Here is an 8,341-nt window from a genome sequence, read left to right as displayed (position 1 = left end):
TTGGCCACCAGGTTTGCACACATCTCAGGAGGGATTTTTTCCCACTCCTCTTTGCAGATCTTCTTCAAGTCATTAAGGTTTCGAGGCTGACGTTTGGCAACTCGAACCTTCAGCTCCCTCCACAGATTTTCTATGGGATTAAGGTCTGGAGACTGGCTAGGCCACTCCAGGACCTTAATGTGCTTCTTCTTGAGCCACTCCTTTGTTGCCTTGGCCGTGTGTTTTGGGTCATTGTCATGCTGGAATACCCATCCACGACCCATTTTCAATACCCTGGCTGAGGGAAGGAGGTTTTCACCCAAGATTTGACGGTACATGGCCCCGTCCATCGTCCCTTTGATGCGGTGAAGTTGTCCTGTCCCTTTAGCAGAAAAACACCCCCAAAGCATAATGTTTCCACCTCCATGTTTGACGGTGGGGATGGTTTCTTGGGGTCATAGGCAGCATTCCTCCTCCTCCAAACATGGCAAGTTGGGTTGATGCCAAAGAACTCCATTTTGGTCTCATCTGACCACAACACGTTCACCCAGTTGTCCTCTGAATCATTCAGATGTTCATTGGCAAACTTCAGACGGGCATGTATATGTGCTTTCTTGAGCAGGGGGACCTTGCGGGCGCTGCAGGATTTCAGTCCTTCACGGCATAGTGTGTTACCAATTGTTTTCTTGATGACTATGGTCCCAGCTGCCTTGAGATCATTGACAAGATCCTCCTGTGTAGTTCTGGGCTGATTCCTCACCGTTCTCATGATCATTGCAACTCCACGAGGTGAGATCTTGCATGGAGCCCCAGGCTGAGGGAGATTGACAGTTCTTTTGTGTTTCTTCCATCTGCGAATAATCACAGAAACTGTTGTCACCTTCTCACCAAGCTGCTTGGCGATGGTCTTGTAGCCCATTCCAGCCTTGTGTAGGTCTACAATCTTGTCCCTGACATCCTTGGAGAGCTCTTTGGTCTTGGCCATGGTGGAGAGTTTGGAATCTGATTGATTGATTGCTTCTGTGGACAGGTATCTTTTATACAGGTAAGAAACTGAGATTAGGAGCACTCCCTTAAAGAGTGTGCTCCTAATCTCAGCTCGTTACCTGTATGAAAGACACCTGGGAGCCAGAAATCTTTTTGATTGAGAAGGGGTCAAATACTTATTTCCCTCATTAAAATGCAAATCAATTTATAACATTTTTGACATGCATTTTTCTGGATATTTTTGTTGTTATTCTGCCTCTCACTGTTCAAACAAACCTACCATTAAAATTATAGACTGATAATTTATTTGTCAGTGGGCAAACGCACAAATTCAGCAGGGGATCAAATACTTTTTTCCCTCACTGTACATAATTGTTACTTGAAGATGTCGTAATTTATTATTTTCACCTAGACTGTTAAAATAATATTTTGGACTGGACAGCTGAAGAAACACATCCTGTCTAACGTTGTTGTATAACCCACAGTGAAGTAAGACATGAGCATCTGTTTCAATGGAACCATTGTAAAAAAAAAAGTACATAGATGTTTAAGGGAGTGTTAGTGTATTGCCCAGTCTCAATCGCGAGTGGGGTCACTCCACATAAAACATTTGCAAGAGAGCTTCGATATTACTTGGATAAAACTGTACGTACATAGGGTTCAGTCCCAAACAAGGCTATTATAGTTCTTTGTTTTTATTTTTTATATTTAAACAAAGAAATAATAACCTGTTTAGTTTCAATTCATTTTCAGACTTGATTTTCTAGTTTAGATTCTGTTTTCATTTGATTAAAAGCATTTCATTTTTATATTATTTTGGTTTTATTTTTTGTGTAAGGGACAGAAAGTAGCCTATGCATGGGGAGGATAGAAGACATTTATGTGTTGTTGGACTATAGTTTGAGTGTTTTTGGGGGATTTCACTTCTTGCCAATGGGGGGCAGTTTTAAATAAGGTGATGGGTCAGGTCATAGTCTAGGTTAGATTTAAATGATAAAGTCAATTTCAATGTGACTTGCCCATGTTAACAGCAATCCAATGCTTTTTTTTAACCTTAGTAGTCAAATCAAATGTTATTGGTCACATACACATATTTAGCAGATGTTATCGCGGGTGTAGCGAAATGCTTGTGTTCCTAGCTCCAACAGTACAGTAGTATCTAACAATTCACAACAATACACACATCTAAAAGTAAAAGAATGGAAATAAGAAATATATAAATATTAGGACGAGCAATGTCGGAGTTGTATTGACTAAAATACAGTATATACTGTACATGAGATGAGTAAAGCAGTATGTCAACATGATTAAATTGATAGAAAAACAAACTACAACTGAACATAATTTGATGTTTTTTGTGTCAGTTTGTTTTAGAGGCAAAGATAATACTTTCAGTATAGTTTTTCAAACTGATTTCTTAATAATTTATTTCAGTTTAGGAAATAGTTTTTTCATGATTCATTTTTGTTTCAGTTTTAGTTTAGTAACTTTGGTCCCAACAGTGTGTTTTAAAAGACAGTAGGTGCACATTTAGTTACTTTCGTGTTGGTACCACTTTAGTTCATTGCTCTCTAAAAGTGCTGATTCAAAAGCATTTTGATGTTGTTTTGAATTGTTTCTGCATCTTAGGAATTGAGTTTCAAGATCTCAGAACCAGCCTCTCACCGGTACACCTTTTGCCGATTCTGCAGCTCCCTCTGTCTCTCTTCTATGGCCTCTGGCCAGGTCTCATTGAATATCAGTTTACCTTATTAACAAAATGCCATAAAGTGTGATTATTTTCATGTTTTGGGGGGATTGATCAACATCTTAAGCCATATAAAGTATATCCACCATTATTCCATAAAAATGGCCCCTTTGACACACATTTCAAAATAAACTACAAATTACGTTCAGCGAGCTGATGTATAATATGCACAGCAGGTATACTCAGAACTTAACCTAGACAATGATCTATATACCAACATACTGACCAGTGGCCTCCCTGAACATCAGCCGCTCATAGCCTGAGATCCAGTGGTAACAGGGGAAGTTGACTGTGTCTCCCTCTGGTGTGGTCACCACAACTTTAGAGCAGAACCAGTCATTGTTGAGGAAGCATAATGGGAGGTACGGCTCTGATTCCAGCACCACAAACTCCAGATGGCCCAGGGGGGAAGGACAGGACACATCAAGCTCAATCACCTACAGAGAGATAGATGACATGTTAGAATGATCCCAGCAAACAAACAACTTTTTCTCAAAGTTGACAAAGTTGTTTGTTTTGTTCTTTTTCAATCTTAATTTTTTTTATTATTTCACCTTTATTTAACTAGACAAATGAATTAAGAACAACTTCTTATTTAAAATGACGACCTGCCAAGAGGCTAAAGGCCTCCTTTGAGGATTAAAAAAACAACACCCATCACGACAAAAGAGACACCACAACACTACATAAAGAAAGACAACACAACATGACAACACAACATGGTACAGTAGCAACACAACATCAGCACAACATGGTAGCATCACAACATGGCAGCAGCACAACATGGTAGCAGCACAAACAAGGTACAAACTTGTTTGGCACAGACAACAGCACGAAGGACAAAAATGTAGAGATAACAATACATCACGCGAAGCAGCCACAAGTGTCAGTAAGAGTGCCCATAATTGGGTCTTTGAATGTAGAGATGGAGATAAAAACTGTTCAGTTTGAGTGTTTTTTGCAGCTCGTTCCAGTCGCTAGCTGCAGCGAACTGAGAAGAGGAGGGACCCAGGGATGTACTGTGTGTGCATTGGGGACCTTTAACAGAATGTGACTGGCAGAACAGGTGTTGTATGTGAAGGATGAGGGTTGCAGTAGGTATCTCAGATAGAGGTGAGTGAGGCCTAAGAGGCTTTTATAAATAACCATCAACCAGTGTGTCTTGCGCTGGGTATACAGAGATGACCAGTTTACAGAGAAGTGTAGAGTGCAGTGATTTGTCCTATAAGGTGCATTGGTGGCAAATCTGATGGCCGAATGGTAAAGAATATCTAGCGGCTTGAGAACACCCTTACCTACTAATCTATAAATGATGTCTCTGTAATCTAGCATGGGTAGGATGGTCATCTGAATCAGGGTTAGTTTGGCAGTTGGGGTGAAAGAAGCGATTACAATAGAGGAAACCGAGTCTAGATTTAACCTTAGCCTGCAGCTTGGATATGTGCTGAGAGAAGGACAGTGTACCGTCTAGCCATACTCCCAAGTACTTGTATGAGGTGACTACCTCAAGCTCTAAACCCTCAGAGATGGTAATCAGTGACACATCCATAACCTGAGCGGACACCAGATTGCATACCAGAGAGAATACTACAAGTGTTTCCAACACTTTTTATAACAGTTAGGATCAGCATGAGCTCCCACTTTAAATAAAGGACGCACTGTGGCTGCCTTCCAAGCGTCTATGACAAATACGGACAAGTCATTTAACTGACCAGCCGTGAAACAGTGATCACTAAGGTTATTACAGAAAGCACCAGTATGATACTGTGATGGACATTTTTATAATATGAAGAGACAGCCTTGAAAATGTTCATCTTGTTTTAGTGTCATAAATAATCCTTGGTTCCTGCCTGTGCTTGGTAAAGATATGAGGGGGGGCGACATGACCCCTCCTTAGGACCACCTGGCAGATCGCCCAGAATATGTTCATTCAGTTAAGATAGGAGACTGTGCCAGACACATGTCGGAACCAACTCTATAAACTATGTAACATGTCTGTAACCAGAATATAAGGGATAACGGGACTGCCCCAGAAGAGAGAGCTCCTAATTGACCATTGTACTTGGTGCATTCAGTTGGTTGGAACCTCTCCAGCGCGCTGGTAATGAAGGATTATTCATTTAATATTGACTTCGAGTGTCCCTGAGTTGAACTTCCACTACAATACCTGTCAGGATTATTTGTGAGGATAACATCAAGGAGAGGGGCCTTTTCTGGGTGTTTGGGGTTGGTAATGATCTGAGAGAGATTTAGTGAGTCCCATTGTTTTAAGACTTGGTCCGGTGGTTTAATCATGTCCCAGTTTAGGTCACCTATCAGGACAAATTCATACTTACTGTAAGGGCCCAGGAGAGAGCTTAGGGCAAGTAGGTTACAGGCCGGTGCTGATGGTGGACAATAACAACCAGCAACAATCAACAAAGAGCTATTTGAAAGCTTAATGCTGAAAACCAGCAAAACCAATTGTTAGACAACCGAGCACTGAAGGTGTTCCTTGGTAAAAATTGCCACTCCACCACCACTGGAAGATGTCTTGCGGAAAAAGGTTATATCCAGAAAGGTTATCAGTGTTCAGAACAGTCTTTCTTAACCATGTCTCAGTAATGCACATTTCCAGATATCATCCGCAGTAATAAAATCAGGGCATGGCAGAGGACAGGGAGAGCTTTGCAGTGTTGCTTTTTTATGCCATTTGAATGTGCATCAGATCAGCAATTTTATCAGCTAACATGAATACAAAGCCGGCGAGAGAGGGTTAGAATAGGATGGGAGGCCCAGAGTTGTGAGTGTGTTAGCAAACATTTTCTGTCCCACGGTTGGGTAAATGAGCTGGAGAACGAGTGCTCTTGGTGTAGCGGCGAGGTTGTCCATAGGGCGCTGAAGAGCAGATGCTCTTGGTGGAGGTACGTGGTTGACTGCAAGTGCTGGAGGAGCGGGTTTCCCCTGAAGTTGGAGGCATGGTGATTCCATCATGGAGGAGTGATGGGATAAGGTGGGGATCGGAACTTTGTGTTTGGAAAAGGAGTCCTGTTCGGGGCTTCTGGCTTGTGCAGTGCACATCCCAAAAATTCAGGACTCATGGATAGTGGTTCAGGAACAGAGGGTATAGTGGGCTCGGAGGAGATCTTGTGGGTTGGATCGGATGTAGCTGTGGTAATCCTGGGGTCCAGCTGCTTAGGATTTAAACTATGTGGTCAGACAGCTCTTGGCGAGAAGCAGTGATCAGCGGAAACCTGTTGTATTCGGGCGCATGTGACAACAAAAATTTGATGTGATTTGATTTATGAATGATGGAGGCCACTGTGTTCTTGGGGACCTTCAATGCTGCAGAAATATTTTGGTAGCCTTTCCCAGATCTGTGCCTCAACACATTCCTGTCTCGGAGCTCTACGGACAATTCCTTTGACCTCATGGCTTGGTTTTTGCACTGACATGCACTGTCAACTGAATTTTAATTTTATTTAATCCATTTTAGAATAAGGCTGTAATCTAACAAAATGTGGAAAAATCTAACTGGTTTGAATACTTTCCGATGGCACTGTATTTTGGAAAAATACACGTTTTAAAATTCCAACCAATTGATTGGAACAGACGACTCTCGGTCTAACAGTTTTGGGGGACAGCGCTACTCCATATACACTTCCACACACAGATGGATTGTGGTAATCGGTGGGGCAAACCCAGAGAAAATTTTGGGGATGCATGCCAGCAAAGCCACTACACAACACAACACTAAACAATACATTCATTGCACTATAACGGTGACAAACAGTGCCCACAAACCATTAGGGCCTACATAAAGATGTCCCAGCAGCAGAGTCCCAACACCTTGCCACTGCTACACCTGCCTATCAACGGAGCCTTGTCTGGCAGGGAAACAGTTCATTCAGCATCATTTGCTGCCTTTAAAAAAACATAGCTGATATGGCTGACTTGCTTAAACTAATGTGGTTTCTACTGACAATTGAGATGTACAAACTATGGCATAAGGGGACAACAAGCAAATAAGAGGCAATCAGATCATTTTGATTAAGACATTAATGAGTGAGCTAGGATGGACGTAGTCAATAACTTTTTGTTCAGCACTTTTAAATGTACAGCGACAGAATTCAGAACATGGGCCGTTCTTACAGTGTTCTACCTGTACACCAAGTCAGAACAGTAAGATAAATAAAGGGTGCATATAAGCAGACAATGAAAGCTTTTACAATATTTGATGAATACATTTCTCTGAAACAGATTAGCGGCTAATGTGCACCACCAAGTCAGAACAGTAGGCGAAATTAAGAGGGCTAAAGAGACCAAATTATTAGGGTGAGGCACATGGGCTTCTAACAGCTTACTACACAACAAACACTTAGTATTACTTTCTTAGCTACAGTATACATCTCTCTCTGGCATATTGCATCATGTATGCAGCAGCATACAATACATTTTTGGACTCACCTTGTGCTGTGCTCACTTGAACAGGAAGGTGGTGCGGCTGTCTTTCGTGGGCAAATTTTGTCTTCAAACGATGTCAAAGTCTGGCATTCTCTGGATTTACGGTGCTTTCAAGACAACTGGGAACTCTGAAAAAAAACAAGGTTGAATCATAATGACCTCAGTGATCTTCAGGTCGTAGCTCTAGAAAGAGACCCGAGTTCCCGACTTGGATGACCATTCAAAATGTATTTTCCCAGTCGGAACTAGTTTTTTCCTGAGTTCCCAGTTGTCTTGAACTCAATGAAGTCAGATTTCCCAGTTCTGAGTTGAAAGTTGTTTTTAGCACGGCAGAAATCATGCTGCGTTGACTGCATCGCCAATGTTGAATGTTTATCATTTTAAGCTTGGAAAAGAACCAAAAACCGAGATTTGGGACCACACACCAACATGCCCAGTGGGGCTCAAAACATGCCCAGTGGGGCTCAAAACATGCCCTGTGGGGCTCAAAACATGCCCTGAATGATGGATCGCCACTGGGTATAATACAACTTTTTGGAGAACTTGGCTGACAGTTTTTGGGATGTACTCTCTCCCCTTGTTCCAACCAGTTTAACCCCCCCTCATGTCTATGTCTGCGCCCCTGCATAAATCGAATTAGCATAAACAAAAATCCCCATCAAAATCCATCAGTTTAAGCTAGTGTAATGAGTGCGTGCTGGTGGCAGGGAAGTTAGGCGCAGGAGAGTGAACTTGGTATAAACGGAGTAGTTTAATAAATGCTAAAAAAACTCAGAAAACCAATATATACAAAAATAATATTAAAGGGTACAAAACACGTCGCACACCAGAACATGACACCAGAACATGACTTGCACAAAACATACAACAAACAATCACAGACAAAGACATGAGGGGAAACAGAGGCTTAAATACACAACATGTAAATTATGGAATTGAAACCAGGTGTGATGGAAGACAAGACAAAACCAATGGAAAATTAAAAATGGATCAGCGATGGCTCGAAGGTCGGTGACGTCGACCGCCGAACACCGCCCGAACAAGGAGAGGGACCAACTTCGGCGGAAGTCGTGACAGTACCCCCCCCTGACGCGCGGCTCCAGCTGCGCATCGACACCAACCTCGGGGACGACCCGGAGGGCGAGGGGCAGGGCGATCCGGATGGAGACGGTGGAACTCTCACAG

This window comes from Salvelinus alpinus, chromosome 6 (genome assembly GCF_045679555.1).
Source record: "Salvelinus alpinus chromosome 6, SLU_Salpinus.1, whole genome shotgun sequence".
NCBI lineage: Eukaryota > Metazoa > Chordata > Actinopteri > Salmoniformes > Salmonidae > Salvelinus > Salvelinus alpinus.
This window is presented reverse-complemented; position numbering follows the sequence as displayed.